Source organism: Phyllobates terribilis, unplaced genomic scaffold (assembly GCF_046119375.1).
Source record: "Phyllobates terribilis strain yellow unplaced genomic scaffold, ASM4611937v1 Scaffold_1__5_contigs__length_1240528914, whole genome shotgun sequence".
In the NCBI taxonomy this organism is placed as follows: domain Eukaryota; kingdom Metazoa; phylum Chordata; class Amphibia; order Anura; family Dendrobatidae; genus Phyllobates; species Phyllobates terribilis.
Genome location: NW_027362761.1, coordinates 145,555,132 through 145,577,238, shown reverse-complemented (window position 1 = coordinate 145,577,238; position 22,107 = coordinate 145,555,132).

Here is a 22,107-nt window from a genome sequence, read left to right as displayed (position 1 = left end):
CTATTTTTTGATAACCACTCAAGGCAAAGCAGACATCTGCAGGCTTATATTATCAGGCTGGTAAAGTCCCTGGTTATTGGGCCCTTCCCAGCCTAAAAATATAAGCCTGCAGCTGCCCAAAAATTGGAGCATTACATTAGATGCGCCAATTCTGGAGCTTTTCCCGATTGCCCTGGTGTGGTGGCAATTGGGGTAATAGTAGTTGAGGTTGATGACAGCTGTGATTTGTCAAAAATCACATCTGCCATCAAGTCCCAGGGTTAGAAATGGAGAGGTGTCTATCAGACTCTCCATTATTAACCAGGTAATAAAAAATAAAAACACACACAACAAAAAAACACTTTATTTGAATAAAGACTCCCACATTCTACCCCTGTTTCACCAATTTATTGAAAAAAAAAATCCCATGCAGGATTAACTACATCTAATGTAAGTCACAGCCACGAAACATGCGGGGCGGGGACTTGAGTATGGCGCTTGAGCACCCACAATACTTGGAGACATACCTCAGGTGCTTTGTCTTCAAAAGTCAGGAGTATTGGGCATCCTACTTACCGCTGGCAGAATTTGCCATTAATAATCATAGTCAAGAATCCATTGGCAGGTCACCGTTCTTCGGTGCATACGGTTATCATCCACAGTTTGGCACCTTCAGTGGGGAAGGAGCTTCAGGAGTTCCTGAGGAGGAACGGTTTGCTTCATCACTCTCCTCAGTATGGTAGGGTGTTCTGTGTAATTTAAAGACCATGGGAAACAGGTATAAACATATGGCTGACAGAAAACGCTTGCCAGGTCCCGACCTGAATGTAAATGACTTTGTGTGGTTGTCTACCAGGAATATAAGATTGAAAGTTCGTTCTTGGAAGCTGGGACCTAGGTTTATTGGTCCCTATAAAATAACCGCCGTCATTAATCCAGCAGTGTTTCGTCTTGAACTTCCTCAGGCCTTTATGATCCACAATGTGTTCCACAGGCCCTTACTCAAAAGGTATGTGGAACCTCTTGAGCCCTCACCTCTACCACTGCCCCCAATAATGGTTGATGGAGTTCCAGATTTAAAGGATTGTAGATTCTCGTCTCCAACGTCGTTCTCTACAATACTTGGTGCACTGGAAAGGCTATGGTCCAGAGGATAGGATGTGGGTTTCAGTGTCAGAGGTGAACGCTCCCAGATTGGTTCGCTCATTCCACACTTCTTTTCCTGAGAAACCCAGTCCTGAGTGTCCGGAGGCCACTCGTAGATGGGGGAGTACTGTCACGGATGTGTCAGAGGTGACAGACAGTCGCCCTACAGTGGGTTGCAGGAGATCTCAATGTTTGGCATTGCAGACAGCTCCTTAGATAAGAGGCTGTCTTTAGGACCGAGTGGCTACCTTGCTCTTGCTAATTAGCTTTCTGGCCTGGGTGTATATATACCTGGTGTGTCTTAGAGGGAGTCGCCGGTTATACTCATTTCTACTTGTGAACCTTAGCAGGAGCAGTACTTCATCCTCTCTGGAGCTTGAGGTCGTGTGCTTATTTGGAGTTCATCTAAAGCTAAGCCATTTCCCCTGTTTTGTCCACCCTTGTTGTCAATAGAGTTTAGCGGAGGTTGACTAGTGCTCATCTCCTCCCATTCCTAGCTGTAGCCATAAGCCAGGGAGAGTAGGGCAAGGCATGCCCAAACTGCAACCCAAAACTCACTTATTTATCGCATAGTGCCAACACGGTCATTTAACCTGAATACTGAGGTTTTAGTTTAGAAAAACAACTCATACAGAGAGCAGGCGAGGTGAACCGGAAGCAGCCACAAACAGGAGCAGGGGTATGAGACTGCAAATATAAAGAATATGCTCCCCCTTCCATCCTGGTATATGTTTGCCCATCCTTGAATATGTGCTGCCCCCCATCCTTGCATATATGCTCCCCCCATCCTTGCATATATGCTCCCCCCCATCCTTGCATATATGTTCCCCCATCCTTGCATATATATTTCCCCCCATCCTTGCATATATGTTCCCCCCCATCCTTGCATATATGTTCCCTCCCATCCTTGGATATATGCTCCCCTGTCCTTGCATATATGTTGCTCCCTCCATCCTTGTATATATGTTGCCCCATCCTTGTATATGCTCCCTCCATCCTTGTAGATATGCTGCTCCCCATCCTTGTATATATAATGCTGCCCCCATCCTTGTATATATAATGCTGCCCCATCCTTGTACATACTGTATGTTGCTCCCCCATCCTTGTATATATGATGCTCCCCCATCCTTGTAGATATGCTGCTCCCCCATACTTGTATGTATGCTGCTACCCCCATCCTTGTATGTATGCTGCTCCCCCATCCTTGTATATATGTTGCTCCCCCATCCTTGTATATATGATGCTCCCCCATCCTTGTATATATGCTACTCCCCCATCCTTGTAGATATGTTGCTCCCCCATCCTTGTAGATATGCTCCTCTCCATCCTTGTATATATGTTGCTCGTATACTGTATATGTTGCTCTGCTCCCCCATCCTTGTATATATGTTGCTCCTCCATCCTTGTATATAAGCTGCTCCCCCATTCTTGTATATATGATGCCCCCCATACTTGTATATATGTTTCTCCCCCATCCTTGTATATATGATGCCCCCCATCCTTGCATATATGCTGCTTCCCCATCCTTGTAGATATGTTGTCGACCCCCATCCTTCATCCTGGTACATGCCCCACCCATGAATATACTCCCCCATACTTGTATTTGCGCTGCTGCTCATCGCATAGTAAAAACAGACAAACATAATAAACATTCCTACTCACCTTCCTTCCTCTCCCGTGCTGCATCCTCTCCTTTAGCCGGCAGCTGATTTCAGCGTCCTAGCGATGGGGCACATGACGTTACTGCCATGCGCCCAGTCGCGTATACGTTGACACCAGCAGCTGGCAGCGTGTATTGCAGCACACGGGCCTGGCAAGTTCGTGCACTGCAATACACTTCAGCTAGATGTGTGTCAGAGAACGCACATCTAGCTGAAGTTGGGGGGCTTCAAGTACTCGCCCACCGGGCCCGGTCCTAGTGCTGAGGCAATAGCGCGCATGCCCTTAGGGAGGGCTCTGCGCGCCCTCTCTGGCATGCGTGCCATAGGTTCACCAGCACTGGACTAGGAGGTCTCCACTTCCCCCTTTCACTTTTGAAGGTTGTAGGCGAGAGTGAGAAATGTTGGGGTAGAGAGTTCCAGAGAAGGGGGGATGCACAGAAAAAATCATGTATGCGATTGTGGGAAGAGGAGATAAGAGGGACGTAGAGAAGGAGATCTTGTGAGGATCGAAGGTTGTGTGCAGGGAATAGCGAGGGGACCGGTGGATTTTTCAGGCAACAGAGTTTAGGATAGATTGGAGAAATGCGAGCGTGTTAGAAGGGAGGCCACAGAGCAGGAGGTTGCAGTTGTCGAGGGTGTGCACTAGTGTTATTGTAGATTTGTGGTTGAGGAATGTGCGGATCCGGGAGATTTTTTTTACTTGGAGTCGGCATACTCCTCACGTTGATCCTCCTTCCTCCCACCATTCAGAGTGCCCTGAGACAACTGATCCCACACTTGGACACTCAGAAGAGCTGTTTTGTTCATCTTTCCATTTATAGCTTCAGGCCTCTCGCTCGGTCAGTTCGTAAGTGGAAAGAGCTTGGATATGTGGTTTGAAAGAGAGTCCAGGATTACCCCAAGAGCTGTTCACTTTTCCATTGATAGATTCGGGCCTCTCGCCCAGCCACCTTCAAACAGGGCAACAGAAGATCGCATGTAGCAATTTGACCAGCCATTGTCACCCGAAGGTGACAGTGGTAAAGTGCAATTACAGTTGCAAGAGGTGGATAATGATGAGACACAATGGACAAAAAGTCAGGAGGAGAACCAGGGTGCAGAAGTGTAAGACAAAGCGGTGGACGATAAAGTCACTGACCCAACCTGGTAAGGGGACATGCACAGCAAGGACAGCAGCACACAGGGGGAAGGAGGCGTAGCACCACAACAGGCAGGAACAAGAAGTGTGGTAGCCGCAGACACAAGGTGGGCAACTGCTCCTGAGAACACCAACACGACGGAAGTTGCCAGTACAACTGTTAGGTCTTCCCGAATCTGGTTCTTTTTTAGAGACTGTTGTTTAGATAACCCCAAAAGGCCATTTGAAACATCTGACAGGCCAGCATCATCAAGAGCACCAAAACTACCAGCCTCACCAACACCAGCATTCTCAGTCACATGTCAGTAAAGCACCTGACTAGCTGGGCCAAACGCCAAGGTCCAGAAACAGTGTCTGCAGGTGACACCACTGCCTCTTCCGCTATTGTGCGTGAAGGCCAATCCCCTGTCCATGGGGCATGTGAATATGCCTCCCGAACTGCACCTGTCATTGCAGACTTGCAACCATCACCATTCATGTCCATGTCCCTTTGCAGCGTTCTGTTGTCCCTACCCCAGTCCTTGGAATGCAAGAGCAAGTATGCAGCCAAAAACCCACTGACCCACAGGCCGCAATAGTAAACTGCCACATTTCTGGACTGCTTGCTTACACTTGAAATGTTGTCTCTTAGGCTCGTGGAGGCAGAACTTTTCCACAACCTCATAGCGGCGGCCGGGTGTCCATTCTTGGTCCCCAGCTGCCACTATTTCTCCCGGTGTCGTATCCGCCTTCCACAAGCGCGGGTCCCAGAACATTACCCGTGTCCTCCCCAGTGCACTTAAGTGGGAAGAACCGCCTAACCACAAACATGTGGACAAGTGAATGTGGCCAGGGATGGTACATCTCACTGACGCATTTCACTGAGTAAATATTGTGCTTGGTTGCCTAGACAACGACCAAATTATTAATGATAATAAAAAGATTATTATTATTATGATGGTCGGATCATCCATCTCCTTAGCTTTGTGCTACTTGGAATGCAAGCGCAAGTATGCAGCCAGCCACCCACTGACCCACCCACAGGTAGCAATACTGAACTGCCACATTTCTGGACAGCTTGCTTGCACTTGAAATGTTGCCTTTGAGGCTCGTGGAGGCAGAAGATTTCCACAACCTCATGGCAGCGGCAGCTGGGTGTCCATACTCAGTCCTTAGCCGCCACTATTTCTCCCTGTGTCATCTCTGCCTTCCACAAGCATGGGTCCCAGAACATTACCCGTGCCCTCCCCAGTGCACATAAGTGGGAAGGACTGCCTAACTACAAACATGTGGACAAGTGAATGTGGCCAGGGACAGTACATCTCACTGACTCATGTCACTGGGTTAATATTGTGCTCGATCTCCTAGACAATGACCAAATTATTAATGATAATAAAAAGATTATTATTATTATTATTATGATGGTCAGATTATCCATCTCCTTAGCTTTGTGCTACTTGGAATGCAAGCGCAAGTATACAACCAGCAATCCACCCACAGGCAGCAATACTTGACTGCCACATTTCTGGCGCCTTTCTTCTAGCACTTTGGTGCTTTTCCTCACAGCGCCATACAGGACTTTCAGATGCATGTATTTTGTTAACAATCACTCGCTCTTTCTTCAGCCATATTTACTCAGCTACAACGTTCTGTTCTGAAGCTGGCCGATAAATAGGCCGAAACATTAGCATATATTGGCAACAAACTGGATTGTTTTGTACAATAAATTCATTTTTTCTGCATGAAATCTTAGAGTGCTAAATCTATTTTCTTACTTCTGGCAAAGGGTAGAGGCATCGGTTAAGTGGCTTGATAGAAATACCACCTTGGCTGCTGCATTCAGAAGGGATTGGAGAGGGGACAGTTTGTTTAGAGGGAGACCGATTAGAAGAGAGTTGCAGTAGCGAATAAGAGCGACAGTAAGAGTTTTTGCAGTATCAAAGGTGAGAAAAGGTCGAATTCTAGAGATGTTTTTAAGGTGCAGGTGACATGAGCGAGTGAGTGATTTTCCACATTGAAGAAATGAAAGTTTGTGTGAAAATATTACTCCAAGAAAGCAGGCTTGCCGAGTGGGAGTTATGGTGGCAATACCTAATGGAAATTGCAAAGTCAGGTATAGGTAGGTTAGTAGAGGGAGGAAACCAAAGGAGTTCATTTTTGGAGATATTAAGTTCAGGCTCTTGTTGAAGAATTATAGCAAAAGAAAAATTCACGTCTGACAACGCTGGCGGCAGAGGTCACAGTCAGACAGTTCATTGGACAACCAAGGAATGCAAGTGAGGGAGACACAAACCTGATGTGGCAGAGGCAGGAGAATGCTGTCAAAGGTCTGGGACAGTTTTCTCAGACCCTCCCAGTGCCCAGGCCCTGATACACGGGGTACTCTGACAAGGAGGGAAACGTTTTGGAAGATGCTGAATGACTACCTTGGCGACCAAACCAGCGTCCTCCATGCTGTACCTTACAACTGTTGGGTATCCAAGCCGGACACACGCCATGAACTATCTCTCTATACCTTGGAGATCCTGGCCGCTAGCGTTTTGTCAGAGATGGTTTTTAGTACCACCGGGGGCATTATAATTGATTAAACTTATAGCCACATCCGCCAGTCAACTGAAAATGCTTACAGGCTGACTCTTATAAAAATGAACAGGGGCTGGATTGGGCCAGACTTCTCAACACCACCAGATGATAGCATCAAACATAAACTCAAATCCTGTGGTTATTTTTTTGGGGGTCTATTCCCATGCACCTATTCACACCCAGACATGGGTATTCACTTCAGGAATTGTTCTATTTTACGTTGCCCTCCTCCTTCTCCTCATCCTCCACCACCATATCACCAGGGTGACCGTGATGCAACACCTACATAATTTTTTAAGGATGTTTCCGAGTAGAGCCCAGCAAATATTTCAATATTCGTTTCGGATTACAATCGCCATTTTTGCAATATTCGCCAATGTAATTGTCGAATATTAGCCGAACATTGACGAACGCCATTGGGTTTCAATGGGTGCCAAAACCAAACGCATACACAATACCATCAAACGGGACCAAAAGCTGCCAAAACACATCAATTTAGGGGCAGACACCATGAAAGTGCCATCAACTGACCCAGAGTACAAGTAGTATAATTATTAATATTTATTATTATAGTGCCATTTATTCCATTGCGCTTTATGTTATGATCTGCTACAAGCACTAAGGAAAGAAAGGAGATCTGTCCCTACAATAGAACTAAGCTAGATCCCTACGATGTAACGGGGAACCTGATCCTGCGATCAGACCCGCTAAAGTCCTCGGCTAGTCTGTACGAAGACCTATAGATGCAAGGGAGGGATCCCTACAAGAACTAGGGACTGGGATAAAGTTGGACACCTCCTAGTAGAAATTGTAGCAGTAAAAGACAAACACACAACATAGAACATAAAGGTCCGAAGACCTAGCTAAACTGACTGAGAAAGGTAACTAAGCACCAAGCTAACTTAAGAGTAGAAATTACAATGAAGTCCAGCAAGGCCAGGAGGGCGGAGCAGGATTAAATAGGCAAAAATGGTCATGTGACCAGCAAGATAGAAAAAACCTAACAGGAGAGTTCTAACAGTACCCCCTCTTCTATGAGGATCCTGCGGATCCCCTAGGCCCAGGCTTATCCGGAAACCTCTTGTGAAACGCTCTGACATGTCTGGAAGCAGAAACATCATCCGCCCTAACCCATGAGTTATCCTCGGGTCCGAAACCCTTCCAAGCGACGAGATACTGCAAACTCCCTCTATACCGTCTAGAATTTAGGATGCGGGAAATTTCGCATTCCCCGTCCTCCACCACCGGAGGAACAGTGGCAGAGGCGTCTCCATCCGACACATAAGCTCTTTTCAACAGAGAAACATGAAACACCGGATTAATCTTCCAGGAGGTAGGAACCTTCAACCTAACAGCAGATTGGTTAACTACCTGAAGCACCTTAAAGGGCCCTACAAACTTGGGACCCAATTTTTTAGAAGGAATCCTCAACCGCAGATTCTGAGAGGACAACCAAACCATGTCACCAATAGCAAACAAAACCTCTTGCCGTTTCCTATCAAAGTACCTCTTAGATTTTTTGTTAGCCTCCTGAAGATTACCACGCACATCCAACCAAACTCTCTCCAAATCACTGGAAAAACTCTCCTCCTCAGGCACAGCCGATACCAATTTGGAGAATGACCCAAAAGACGGATGTCTCCCAGAACAACAAAAAAAAGGCGAACAACCAGCAGAAGAGAATGTATGGTTGTTAAGAGCAAACTCAGCAAGTGGCAGAAACTCAGACCACCCCTCCTGATTGTCTGCCACAAAACAACGCAAGAACTGCTCAACATGCTGATTCTTCCTTTCTGTCTGGCCATTAGACTCATGATGATATCCGGATGAAAACGACAAATGAACTCCCAACCTGTCCCAAAAAGCATGCCAAAAACGAGCCACGAACTGAGGTCCCCTATCCGAAACAATGTCAGTAGGAATGCCATGTAGTCTTACAATTTCCTTGATAAAGGCCTTAGCGAGAGTCTTAGCGCAGGGCAGTTTGAAGAAAGGAACCAAGTGACACATCTTGCTAAAATGGTCCACGACCACCCAGATGACTGTGAAACCCTCAGAGGGGGGAAGGTCAGTAATAAAGTCCATAGCCAGATGTGTCCAAGGTGCACTAGGAACCTCCAGAGGGCAAAGCAACCCCGCTGCAGGAGTATGAGAAGTCTTAGATCTAGCACACACAGTACATTGATGCACCCACTTAATGACTTCCTTCTGCCATCCAGGCCACCAAAAACTGCGACCCACAAGTCTCTTGGTCTCAGAAATTCCTGGATGACCTGCCAACTGAGACTCATGACACTCAACAAACAAATCTCTCCTAAAGGTCCTAGGCACAAACAACCTCCCATGGGGAGTGTTAGATGGGGCATTCTCCTGTGCTTTCAGAATCTCATCTTCCAAAACGGAGTCCAATGCAGCAATCACAACACCTTCTTGTAAAATGCTCCCCTCCTCCTCAGCACCGACCATGGGAGAAAAGCTGCGAGACTAAGCATCAGCTTTAACATTCTTGGTACCCGGGATGTAAGTAACGTAAAAATTAAACCGCGAGAAAAAAAGTGCCCACCTAGCCTGACGGGCATTCAAGCGCTTGGCAGCATCAAGATAGATCAAATTTTTATGATGAGTGAAAACCTGAATGGGAAATTCAGCACCTTCCAAGAGATGACACCAGTGTTCAAATACGAGTTTAATAGCCAGCAATTCCCGATTACCAATATCGTAATTAAGTTCAGTCTCAGAAAATTTTTTTGAAAAAAAGCACAGGGATGTACTCCATCCTTGTTTTTCTGAGACAACACCGCACCGACCCCCACCGAAGAAGCATCAACCTCAACCAAAAACGGCTTAGTCACATCAGGCTGCATAAGGAAGGGAGCAGAGCTGAACCTCTCCTTTAGAAACACAAAAGCTTCAATGGCCTCAGTAGTCCACTGAACCGCATTAGCACCTTTCCTGGTGAGATCGGTCAGTGGTTTGACAATAATAGAAAAATTTTTAATGAATTTTCTGTAATAATTGGCGAAACCCAAAAACCTCTGTATCGATTTCAAACCAATAGGCCTAGGCCATTCCTGAACCGCCTGAACCATCACAGGGTCCATCTTAAAGCCCTCGCTGGAGATAATGTAGCCCAAAAAACTAATTCTCTGTACAGCGAACTCACATTTCTCCAGCTTAGCAAAAAGCGAATTGTCAATTAATAACTGTAATACCTCACGTATGCTCCGCCAATGAGACTCCAGATCCGGTGAATAAATCAAAATGTCATCCAAATACACAACCACATTTTTGCCGATCAAAGGTCTAAGGATGTCATTAATAAGATTCTGAAAAAATGCTGGAGCATTGGTAAGACCAAAAGGCATAACCAGGTTCTCAAAATGACCCACAGGAGTGTTAAAAGCAGTCTTCCATTCATCACCCTCCTTCATGCGCAACAAATTGTATGCCCCCCGGAGATCAATTTTAGAGAACCACTTGGCCCCCATTAACTGGTTAAACAAATCAGGAATCAATGGCAGTGGGTAAGGATTGCGTACAGTAATTTTATTAATCTCACGAAAATCCAGACAAGGACGTAAACCGCCGTCCTTTTTTTTAACAAAAAAAAATCCAACAGCCACAGGAGACTTGGTAGGCCTAATGTGACCGGCGGCCAAGCTTGTCTGTATGTATTCCTCCAAAGCCTTTCTCTCAGGAATAGTAAGATTAAATAAACGACTTTTAGGAAGAGTCGCTCCAGGGACAAATTCAATGGTACAATCATAGTCTCTATGGGGAGGCAAAATTTGTGACTCCTCCTCAGAAAAAACTCTCCAAAAATCCTGAATAGGTACAAGTAATTCCCCTTTTTCCACCGCAGCAGCACGTCCGTTACAACACTTGTCATAACACTTAGGGCTCCAAGACTTAAATTCATTGGTAGACCAATCCAGTACAGGATTGTGCAATTTTAACCAGGGTAACCCCAAAATTACTGGAGAAGGCAAATTATTTAATACCACCAAATCCAAATTTTCTTGGTGAATACCATTAATAGTGAGGGGAAATTCACAGACCTTGTGAGTAACACTCTTCAAGGGGGAGCCATCGACAGAAACCACAGCAATAGGGGATGACAAAGGTTTGGGTTTTAATTTAATTTTTTCCAAGAATCCCCCATCAATCACATTCAGAGTAGAACCACAATCCACAAATATCCGAAATTCAATTAATTCTTCCTGAGCAGCAGTAGTAGCAGAAAGAAATACCCCCTTAGTATTTAAACAGGCAATACGGGCGTAATTGACCTTTTTTTTTTCTTTGTTCATACGAAGCACACAGTTCTTAATAAAATGGTCAGATTTCCCGCAATAAAAGCACAAACCTTCAGAAGATCTGCGGTCTTTTTCCTGAGAGCGGGGTGCCTTCACCCCAATCTCCATCGGCTCTCCAATGTCAGTACAGACCCTCTCAAGACTCGGAGCTGACATGGCAGAGGATTTACTCTCATTAACCCTTGCACACAGTCTCCTGTCCACCCGTATAGCTAATTGCATTGCCTCCTGCAAGTTTCCAGGTGTGGGATAAGCAATCAGCAAATCCTTAACCCTTTCACCTAGCCCCGCAAGAAACAAACTTTTCAAAGCTGTATCGTTCCACCCCACCTGGGCAGACCACCGACGGAAGTGAGAACAATATTTTTCCACATTACCTGATCCCTGCATCAAACGTCTCAATTCAGTCTCAGCTGATGAGACACGATCAGGATCATCATACAACAAGCCCAAAGCAGAAAAAAAAAAATCCACTGATCTAAAGCATAGATCACTAGGTTGGAGAGAAAAGGCCCATCCCTGAGGTTCTTTGCGCAAAAGTGACATTATGAACCCTATGCGCTGTGATTCATCACCAGAGGATCTGGGTCTCAAACGAAAATACAACAAACAAGCATTTTTGAAGGAAAAAAATTCTTCTTGATCACCAAAAAATAAATCAGGCAAACGTACCTTTGGCTCCACAAAATGTGCTCCAGAACAGCTACTCACGTGTTGTTGGAGCTCGGCCACCTCCAGAGAGAGTCCCTGCAGGCGTTGAGCCAAATCCTGAACCGACACCATGATGGAAACTGGAAGTCTTTCCTTAGAGATATTTTTGGGCTGGACTTACTGTTATGATCTGCTACAAGCACTAAGGAAAGAAAGGAGATCTGTCCCTACAATAGAACTAAGCTAGATCCCTACGATGTAACGGGGAACCTGATCCTGCGATCAGACCCGCTAAAGTCCTCGGCTAGTCTGTACGAAGACCTATAGATGCAAGGGAGGGATCCCTACAAGAACTAGGGACTGGGATAAAGTTGGACACCTCCTAGCAGAAATTGTAGCAGTAAAAGACAAACACACAACATAGAACATAAAGGTCCGAAGACCTATATAACTGACTGAGAAAGGTAACTAAGCACCAGGCTAACTTAAGAGTAGAAATTACAATGAAGTCCAGCAAGGCCAGGAGGGCGGAGCAGGATTAAATAGGCAAAAAAGGTCATGTGACCAGCAAGATAGAAAAAACCTAACAGGAGAGTTCTAACACTTTACATGTGAAAAGAGGTCACTCACTGGTGCTAGAGCGGAGAGGACCCTACCCACGAGAGAGCACAAACAGTCTCTAAGGGATGGGTGAGGGTGCGGCTGGTCGTGCAGCAGTATGGTGGAGCGAGGGTTACTGCAGGTTGTAGGCTTGTCGGAAGTGGTGGGTCTTCAGCTTCCTTTTAGAGGTTTTGACATTAGGCAAGATTCTGATATGTTGGGGTACAGAGTTCAAGAGTAGAAGGGATGCACGGGAAAAATCTTGTATGCGATTGTGGAAAGAGGAGATTAGATGGGAGCAAAGAAGGAGGTCTTGGGAGAATCAGTGGGTGCATGCAGGTATGTACCAGGAGACTAGGTCACAGATATATGGAGGAGACAGGTTATGGATGGCTTTGCATGTCATAGTTACGGTTTTGAACTGAAGTCTCTGGCCAATGGGAAGCCAGTGAAGGGATCTTATAGCTTGCAGTCTTATAGATCACTGGAGCCAGTCCACAGTAAAAAAAAGCAGCCATATAGTGTCCGGGAACCATCCCACAGACTTTTCTTATCCAGAGCTGCTTCTCGGCAGGGTTGGACGGGCCGACCAGAGTACCGGAGCCTCCTCCGGTGGGCCCTGGCTTCTCCTTTAGGAGAGTTTATAGCGCAAACTTTTCAGGTCATGATGATCATAGAGGCCACCATCTCCTTAGCTTCCTGCTGGTACTTTTCTGTGGGTATCAGCTTGGCTCCAACCAGCCTGGAATATTTCCAGTGGTTTGGTATTGGCACCCATTACCAGAAGTGAAGCCATCCACAATTTCCTTCTCAGGAATTTTATTTGGTAGACTGAGTGGCTGCCCAAATAGATTAGTTTCTCACAAAGGAGCTGAAGATATTGAGTGGCAGTAGGTGCAAGTTTCTCCAGCATGTTAGATATCAGGGGGATCGGATAACAGAGAGGGCAGCACAGTGGCTTAGTGGTTAGCACTGAAGCCTTGCATCGCTGGGGTCCTGGATTCAAATCCCACCAAGGACTACATCTGCAAGGTTTTTGTATGTTCTCCCTGTGTTTGTGTGGGTTTCCCCCTCAGTAAAAAAGCAGACATAGTGTGTCCAGGAACCTTCACACAGACTTTTCTTAGCCAGGGAAGCTTCTTGGCAGGGTTGGATGGGCCAACCAGAGAATCCTCGGGTGGGCCCTGACTTCTTCATCAGGAGAGTTCATGATAGTGTAAATTTTGCAGCTGCTATGGGGCTCTTGAGTGGGGGGGGGGTTGACCCTCAGAATCAAATCCTCTGGTGGGACAAAATGTTCTTCAGTCTGACATTGCTTCTTGGTGAGAGTTGTATTTCACCACAGCCATATTCTTTAGGTCGGATGAAAGGACTGGTATAGAGGGAAACCGTATCTACTCCGGCTGTCATTTCTCCGCCACCAAGTTCTGGCTATTGTCACACATGACCATGCCTGGTTGTATGTTCAGCGGTGACAGACACAGATCAGGCTGCTGTGTTACAGCTTTCAACCACTCTGCAGCTGTGGGTGGTTTGTCACCTAAGCATTAAGCATATTATCTTCAGCACAGCCTGTTGCCGCTTGGCCAAGGCAGTGCTGCAGTGCTTTCAGCTTGTGACTGATGTGGTCATTTCGGAGGTGGAGGCCGATCAAGAGGAGGAGTAGGAGGCGCAGGAGCTGAACAATGTGATTACATTGAGGTTACATTGGTGAGTCTGTTTTTTATACTAAAGAAATATCCTACTGTGCTTTTATTTATTTAATTTTTTTTACGTCTCTTCAAATGTGTATTGGAGTTTGTCCTAATTTTTGGCAGCCCTTGAAATTGCTGCATATTTAGTAACAGTATAGGAGACCCACTCTTTAATAATGGGAAGAACAATTCAAAAAGTCTATATTCTAGAATATTAAATGTCTTATCTGAAATTCTTTTACGGATGAGGTATCGAAGTATGGATAGCGTATTACACCGATCCAGCCAGGTATTATTGCCTTATACTGTGTTCTGCTGCCCCCCAAAAATGTAAAATCTATTCTATTCCCTATCGATAACGCTGTTAGATTCATTTACAATAGGGACAGGTGCTACTAGGTGGTATCATCACCAGCAACAGATGAGTGTTCATTCTGGTCGCATCAATATCTTCCACAGTCCATAACTTTTTGAATTTTTATTTCTTTGGCCTTACATACAAGTCATTACCCTGGAAAGAATGTTTCTTAACATTCCAGCTTGTTTTTTGTATGTTTTTGGTCAGTCAGTAAAAGTGGCATAATAGTTTGACAATATTGTTCACAGATATGCTATTTGTCAGCGGCCAACTGTGAATAGGTTTGAACCCACAACTGCAATACTTTAAATGGAGTGTAATATTTGACACACTCAGAAAAATTGCTCTATTATTAAGGCAGTCATATGGGATAAGGTCTGATGGCCACGGTTTCAGGCAGTCGCCTAATAGTATGGTATTTGTTAGTGACCAAGTGTCAATTGGTTCAACAAAACACAGGTGGCTGACTTTAAGTGGAGTGGAATATTTGGCACGCTCCACAAAATTTCTGTATTATTATGGCAGTCATATGGATCACGTGCGTCTGATCATTGAAAAAAGTTCCTCTGCTTCCACAATACAGTAATGTGAATAAAAGTAAAAAAAAATCTGGCTGTATTCTGCGAGCAAGCAACTGGAGCAGTAAAATTGTGCACACTGACACACTGCTACAAACTGTAAATGGAGGACAATATTTTCCACGTTCACTACAAATGGCTGGATTTGTACCACAGTTATATGTGATCCGTCTGATAGTTTACTAATACAATTCTTCACAGCGACCTTGTGGGAATAGCTTCGCTGACACATTGCAACAAAATATTAATGTAAGCCAGAAATAGCTGAATTTGCAACTCAGTTATATGTGATACGTCTGACGGATAACCACGTTTTAAATAGTGGGCCTGTAGTTTACTAATACCATTCTTCACAGCGACCCATCCTCTGTGTCTAGCTGTCTTGCCATCTCACTTCTCCCCTATGCCTCCAAACTACTGAAGCAACACGTTCATTTTGAACTGTCCTCCCACCTCTCCTCCTGCTCCCTCTTTGATCGCTTACAATTTGGCTTCCGACCGCACCATTCCACTGAAACTGCCCTGACTAAAGTCAGCACTGACCTACTAACTGCCAAATCCAAGCAACACTAGTTTGTCCTTCTCCTCCTACGCCTGACGTCTGCCTTCGACACAGGGGACCATTCCCTTTTACTATAGACTTTCTGATCTCTTGGAATTACAGACTTGGTTCTTTGTTGGCTCTCCTCATACCTAACAGACAGGACATTCAGTGCCTCCCACTCACACACCACCTCCTCATCTCAGCCCCTATGTTTCTGTGTCCCCCAAGGTTCAGTTCTAGGACCCCTGCTCTTCTCCATCTACACCTTTGGCCTGGGACATCTCATAGAGGCTCACGGCTTTTAGTATCACCTTTATTCTGTTGACACACAGATCTACCTCTCTGGACCTGATATCACCTCCTTATTATCCAGAATCCCAAAATGTGTGTTCGCTATTTCAACTTTCTTCTCTGCTAGATTTCTAAAACTTAACATGGATAAAACTGAATTCATCATCTTTCCACCATCTCCTTCACCCCCCTCAGCTGACCTATCCATCAAAGTCAATGGCTGCCCTCTCTCCCCAGTCCCGCAAGCTTGACTCTGATCTCTCCTTCAAATGTCAGATCCAAGCCCTTTCCATTTGCTGCCGACTCCAACTACAAAATATCTCCGGGATCCGCAAATTACTCAACCATGAATCTACAAAAACACCACTGCACGCCCTCATCATCTCCTGCCTCGACTACTGCAACCCCCTGCTCTGTGGCATCCCTTCTACCACTCTAACACCCCTCCAATCTATCCTAAATTCTGCTGGCCGACTAATCCACCTGTCACCCTGCTATTAGCCGGCTTCTCCCCTCTGTCAATCCCTGCACTGGCTCACGGGTTGCCCAGAGTCTCCAGTTGAAAACCCTAACTTTGGCATACAAAGACATCAAAAACCTGTCCTCCATACATCTGTGACCTAGTTTCCCTGTACTTACCTGCTCGCAACCTCCCTTGCTCTCAAGATTTCCTCATCTACTTCCTCTTATCTCTTCTTGCCACAATCGTATACAAGATTTGTCCAATGCATCTACCCTACTGTGCAACTCTCTACCCCAACACATCAGACTCTCGCCTACCTTGGAAACTTTCAATAAGAACCAGAAGACTCGCCTCTTCCGACAAGCGTACAATCGGCAGTAACCCTCGCTCCTCCATACCGCTGCATGACCGGCTATACCCTCACCTACTGTATCCTCACCCATCCCTTGTAGATTATTTGTGAGCAGGGTCCTCTCTCCTCTTGTACCAGTCGGTGACCCATTTTCACATGGAATAAATAGTAATAATAATTATACTCCATGTACTGTGGGACAATTGATGCCACTTTCCTGGTGTCTGCACCTAATTTGATCTGTTTTGGCAGCTTTGGGCCCATTTGAAGGTGTGTATGCATTTGGTGTTGACTCCCATTGACTCCAATGGGGTCTGGTAAGTTCGGCAAATTATTCGGTGAACATTGGGCAGTTCACCGAACTAGTACGTACCGAACATTGAATGGTTCACTCATCTCTAGATATAACTAGTTTAACACAAGAAGAAGTACGCCTGCGTCTGAGCAAATTAAACATTGACAAATCCTCTGGCCAGATGGCATTCATCAATGGATATTGAGGGAATTAAGCTCAGTAATTGTCAGACCGATGTATCTCATCTTCTTAGATTGTCTTCTAACAGGTTTGTTGCCACAAGATTGGAGGATGGCTGATGTGGTATGGATATTTAGGAAAGGTAAAAAGGTAGATCCAGGAAATTATCCCCCGGTAAGTCTGCGTCACGCAACACAAAGGGAAGAGGGAAAGAGAGCACAGACTCTAGCGAAAGGGGAAAGTGGAGACATCCTAGGCTGGTCTAGTGTCACCCTGTTTCCCCTAACGACCCTATATTGGCTCTTCACAAATAGCCGCACGCATGCCTCGCCCTGTCTTTACCTGTCATTTGGCTAAGGCTAGGGAAGGGAGGAGATGAGCACTATTTAATTCCCACTGAATAATAAAGACAACAAGGGAGGAAAAACAGGGGGAAATTGCTTAGCTTTAGATGACTCCAGACAAATGCGCACACGTCCTCAAGCTCCAGAGAGGTAAAAGTACTGCTCTTTAGTGATGAGCGAGCATACTCGCAATTACTCGGTACTCGCCCTAGCATCTCAGTACTCGAGATGCTCGGAGCTCGCTTGGTACTTGCAAGATGCTCGGGTCCCCTCCCTGCATGTTTGGAGCTCTTTAGAGAGCCAATCAACATGCAGGGATTGCCTGCCACTCATTGTAATGCCGCAGCCATGGCAGTTGTGGCATTACAGTGATTGGCTGGCCGCACAGTATCATCAGGTCTATATCAGACCTGGCGCCGCTGTGCTTTTCAGTCTACTCTGCAATCAGGCAGTGTAGGGAGATGTGCTGCTGACCTAGGGAGAGATTTGGTTGTGTATTAGGAAGTGTAGGGAGAAAACAAGTACATTACACATATCCATCACAACAAACAGTTCTTCTGAGGACTAATCCATCTGCAGAGATATCAGGCAGGCAGTGTATATAGGCAGGCAGACAGTGTATATAGCAGACTGCAGTGCATATAGCACAAGAGGCTCCATTCCAGATCTGCCTTCTGCTGCTGTTAGATATTTCTAGACAAAAGCCCAGGTCTCGGGGGCCAGGAATAATTTTTTTTGGATCTTAATCCTCATTATTTGCTTAAAAAGCAATCCAGAGACACTGTTTTTCTGCGCCATTTGCTTGTTGGCACTGTAGAATACAGCCAGGTCCTTTCCATATTAAAGCGCTAAAAATTCAGCTATTTAAAATTGTGGTTTGTGCGTCACATGGATGACATATAATTGAGCTGAAAATACTGCCATTTTTGGCCTTCATTCAAATTTTTTTCAGTGTGTCAGCAAAGTTTTTGACACCAGTTTGCTGTTCACAATAGTTACCTACAGGCCTGGTACTTAAAACTGTGGTTTCTCCATCACACGGATTACATATAACTTCACTCCAAATTCAGCCATTTGTAGTGAGTGTGAAAGATATTGTCCTCCATTTAAAATGGGCAAGGCGCGTGGCAAGGGACGGAGAACTGGACGTGATGGTGATGGTGCATGCAGAGGCCGAGGCCGTGGGCAAGCCGAAATTGTGCCACAACAAACACCCACATCTTCTCGCCTAACCTCACTGTCCCAATTCCTAGGGGACCGCAGCACACCACTATAGAACCCAAAGTAGTGTCAAAAGGTTGTTGGTTGGATAGAGGATAATGATTCCAGTCACTTAGCCACCACCACCACCACCCTGTCTTCCACACGATCAAGTCTCAGTAGACATGAGTCTGGACCGCAAATTTTTCACCCTGATCCTCCTTCCTCCCACCATGCCGAGTGCCCGGAGACAAATGATCCCACACTCTGAAGAGCTGTTCAGTTTTCCATTTATAGATTCGGGCCTCTCGCCCGGTCCACTTGAAGCGGGGCAAGAGGAGATCGCATGTAGCTATGCCCAAATATTTGAGCAGCCACAGTCACACGAAGACAACGGTGGGAAAGTGACACAAGAGGTGGACGATGATGAGACACAATTGCCAGATAGTCAGGAGGAGGACTAGGGTCCGGAATTGGAAGACAAGGTGGTGGATGCTATAATAACTGACCCAACCTGGCAGGAGGACATGCAGAGTGAGGACAGCAGCACACAGGGGGAGGGAGGCAGAGCACCCCAACTGGCAGGAAGAAGCAATGTGGTGGCCACAGACAGAAGGCAGGCAACCGTTCCCCGTAACACCAACGCGAAAGAAGTTGCCAGTACAACTGTTAGGTCTTCCCGAGTCTGGTTGTTTTTAAAGACTCTGCCGATAACCCCAAAAAGGCCATTTGCACCACCTGCCAGGCCAGCATCAGCAGGGGTGGCAAAACGACCAGCCTGACCACCACTAGCATGATCAGGCTCATGGCAGCAATGCACCCGACTTTGTGGGCTGAACCCCAGGTTCCAGGAACAGTGCCTGCGGGTGGCACCATTGCTTCTACCGCTGTTGTGCATGCAAGCCAATCCCCTGTCCATGGTGCATTCGAAGATGCCTCTTGCCCTGCAGCTGTCGTTGCACACTCTCAAGTAGCAGAATCAGGAAACATGTCCATGTCCTTGTCCCAGCGCAGCGTTCAGTTGTCCATACCCCAGTCCTTGGAACGCAAGCGCAAATATGCAGCCAGCGCCCTACAGGCCACACTACTAAATTCTCACATTTCACGACTGCTTGCGCTCGAAATGTTGCCTTTTAGGCTCGTGGAGACAGAAGCATTCCGCAATCTGATGGCGATGGCCGTCCCTCCGTACGTGGTCCCCAGCCGCCACTATTTCTCCCAGTGTGCCGTCGCCGCATTACACAAGCAGGTGTCCAAAAACATTAGCCGTGCCCTCAACAATGCAGTTACCAAGAAAGTCCACCTAACCACGGACACGTGGCAAGTGCTTGTGGGCAGGGACGGTACATCTCGCTGACGGCACACTGGGTTAACATAGTGGAAGGCGTGACCCAGTCGGACCTTGGGATGGAATACGTCCTCCCGATGCCAAGGATTGCGGGCCCTAGGTCAATCAAGGTTGCCCCCCACAGTCTACAGCTCCACCAGCTCATCCTCCTCAGCCTCCTCCTCCTCTTCAGCCTCCATCTCCGAAATGACCACATAAGTCACAAGCTGGAAGCACTGTCTCGGCCGAGTGGCAACAGGCTGTGCTGAAGCTAATATGCTTCAGTGACAAACCGCACAATATTGAAGAGTTGTGGACAGCTCTGAAAGAGCAGGCAGATCTGTGTCCGGAACCTGGTGGTGGCCCTGAGGCGAGACGAGCCATGCCTGGCCCATGTGCTTAACCTCGTGGTTCAGCGGTTTCTCAAATCTGCCTGATCTGCTTGTTAAAGTACACAGCCTGTGTGCCCATTTCAGAAAGTCACCTACAGCTTCTGCTGCCCTTGCCGTGTTTCAGCAGCGTTTGCAGCTTCCGGCTCACAGACTGGTGTGTGATGTCCCCACGCGTTGGAACTCTACACTGCAGATGTTGGGAATGATTTGTGAGCAGAAGAGGGCAGTTGTTGAGTACCAGTATAAACAAGGCCATCGGTATTCAGTTCAGACTCCACACATATGACCTCAGGAGTGGACATGGATGTCAGACATATGTACCCTCCTCCAAAACTTTGAGGACTCCACCAAGATGGCGAGCGGTGATGCGGTGATGATGCCATAATTAGCGTCACCATCCCGCTTCTCTGTCTTCTTAAATGCTCTCTTGTCACAATCAAAGAGGATGCATTGCAGGCGGAGCACGATGAGATGGGGCAAGGAACCATATAGGGTGATTACACATAGCCCAGCCTCATCTCATCACTGAAAATGCTTACAGGCTGACTCAAAAAAATGAACAAGGGCTGAATTGGGCCAGACTTCTCAACACCACCGAATGATAGCAGTGTAACATAAACTCAAATCCAGTGTCTTTTTTTGGGAGGTGTATTCACATGCACCTCTTCACACCCACTCATGGGTATACGCTTCCTAATTTTGGCTATTTACTCTTGTCCTCCTCCTTCTCCTCATCCTCATCCTCCACCACCATATCACCAGTGTGACCGTGGTCCGTGATGCAACACCCACATAATTTTTTTAAAGGGTGTTTATAATGCCCGTAAAAAAAAGTTTTTATACAGTATGTTAATGTATACCCCCCAAAGGTAAATGTTTGTCAGCCCATACACTTAGTGCATGGGCATAACAAGTAAAGGAGACCCACTCCTTTCTAATGGGAACAATTTTTTATGAGGCCCTCCTCCACGTCTCTTCCAAGGGGCATTGTAGTGCCTCCCAATTTTTGGCAGCCCTTGCATTCACTGCATAGGCAAACACAATGGGAGACCCACTTCATAATAATGGGGACATTTTTATTCAGGAGGCCCTCCTCTACTTCTCTTCCAAGGGGTATTGGAGTGCCTCCAAATTTTTGGCAACCCTTGCATTCACGGCATAGGCAAACACAATGGGAGACCCACTTCCTAATAATGGGAACATTGTTTTTCAGGGAGGTCCTCTGACCTCCACGTCTCTTCCAAGGGGCATTGGAGTGCCTCCAAATTTTTGGCAGCCCTTTCTTTCACTGCATAGGCAAACGCAATGGGAGACCTACTTCCTAATAATGGGGACATTTTTTTTCAGGAAGCCCTCCTCTACTTCTCTTCCAAGGGGCATTGGAGTGCCTCCAAATTTTTGGCAAGCCTTGCATTCACTGCATAGGCAAACACAATGGGAGACCTACTTCCTAATAATGGGAACATTGTTTTTCAGGAGGCCCGCCTCTAAGTATCTTCAAAGGGGTATTGGGGTGCATCCAAATTCTCAAAGTGGTATTGGGGTGCGTCCAAATTTTGGGCAGCCCTGCCACTCACTGCATATGCAATAACAGTATAGGAGACCCACTCTTTAGTAATGGGAACAATAAAACATAGCCGGCTGATGGCTCTCTAACAATAGTGAGAGCCCACTGCTGGCCCTTTAAGAATAGTAAAGGTGGCCTGATGGCCCTATAAAAATAGGCTTTGTGACTTTCAGAGTCCCTCCTTCATAAATGAAACACGATGTGTCTGATATCTCACACACCACATGGCCAGATAAGGTTGTAAAATGTTAAAATGACATTTCCTGGTGAATGCTTTTGTCATGGCATCAAAAAACGCTACGTGTGAACATAGCCCAAGGTGTGGAGGAGCATTTTTGTTTTTGGTTATTTATTTTGCTTTAAATACAAGTCATTACCCTAGAAAGGATGTTCCTTAACATATTCCCCAGGAAAGTCCATTTTGGTTTAGTTTTTGTATGTTTTATTGTGAGTCCGTAAAAGTGGCGTA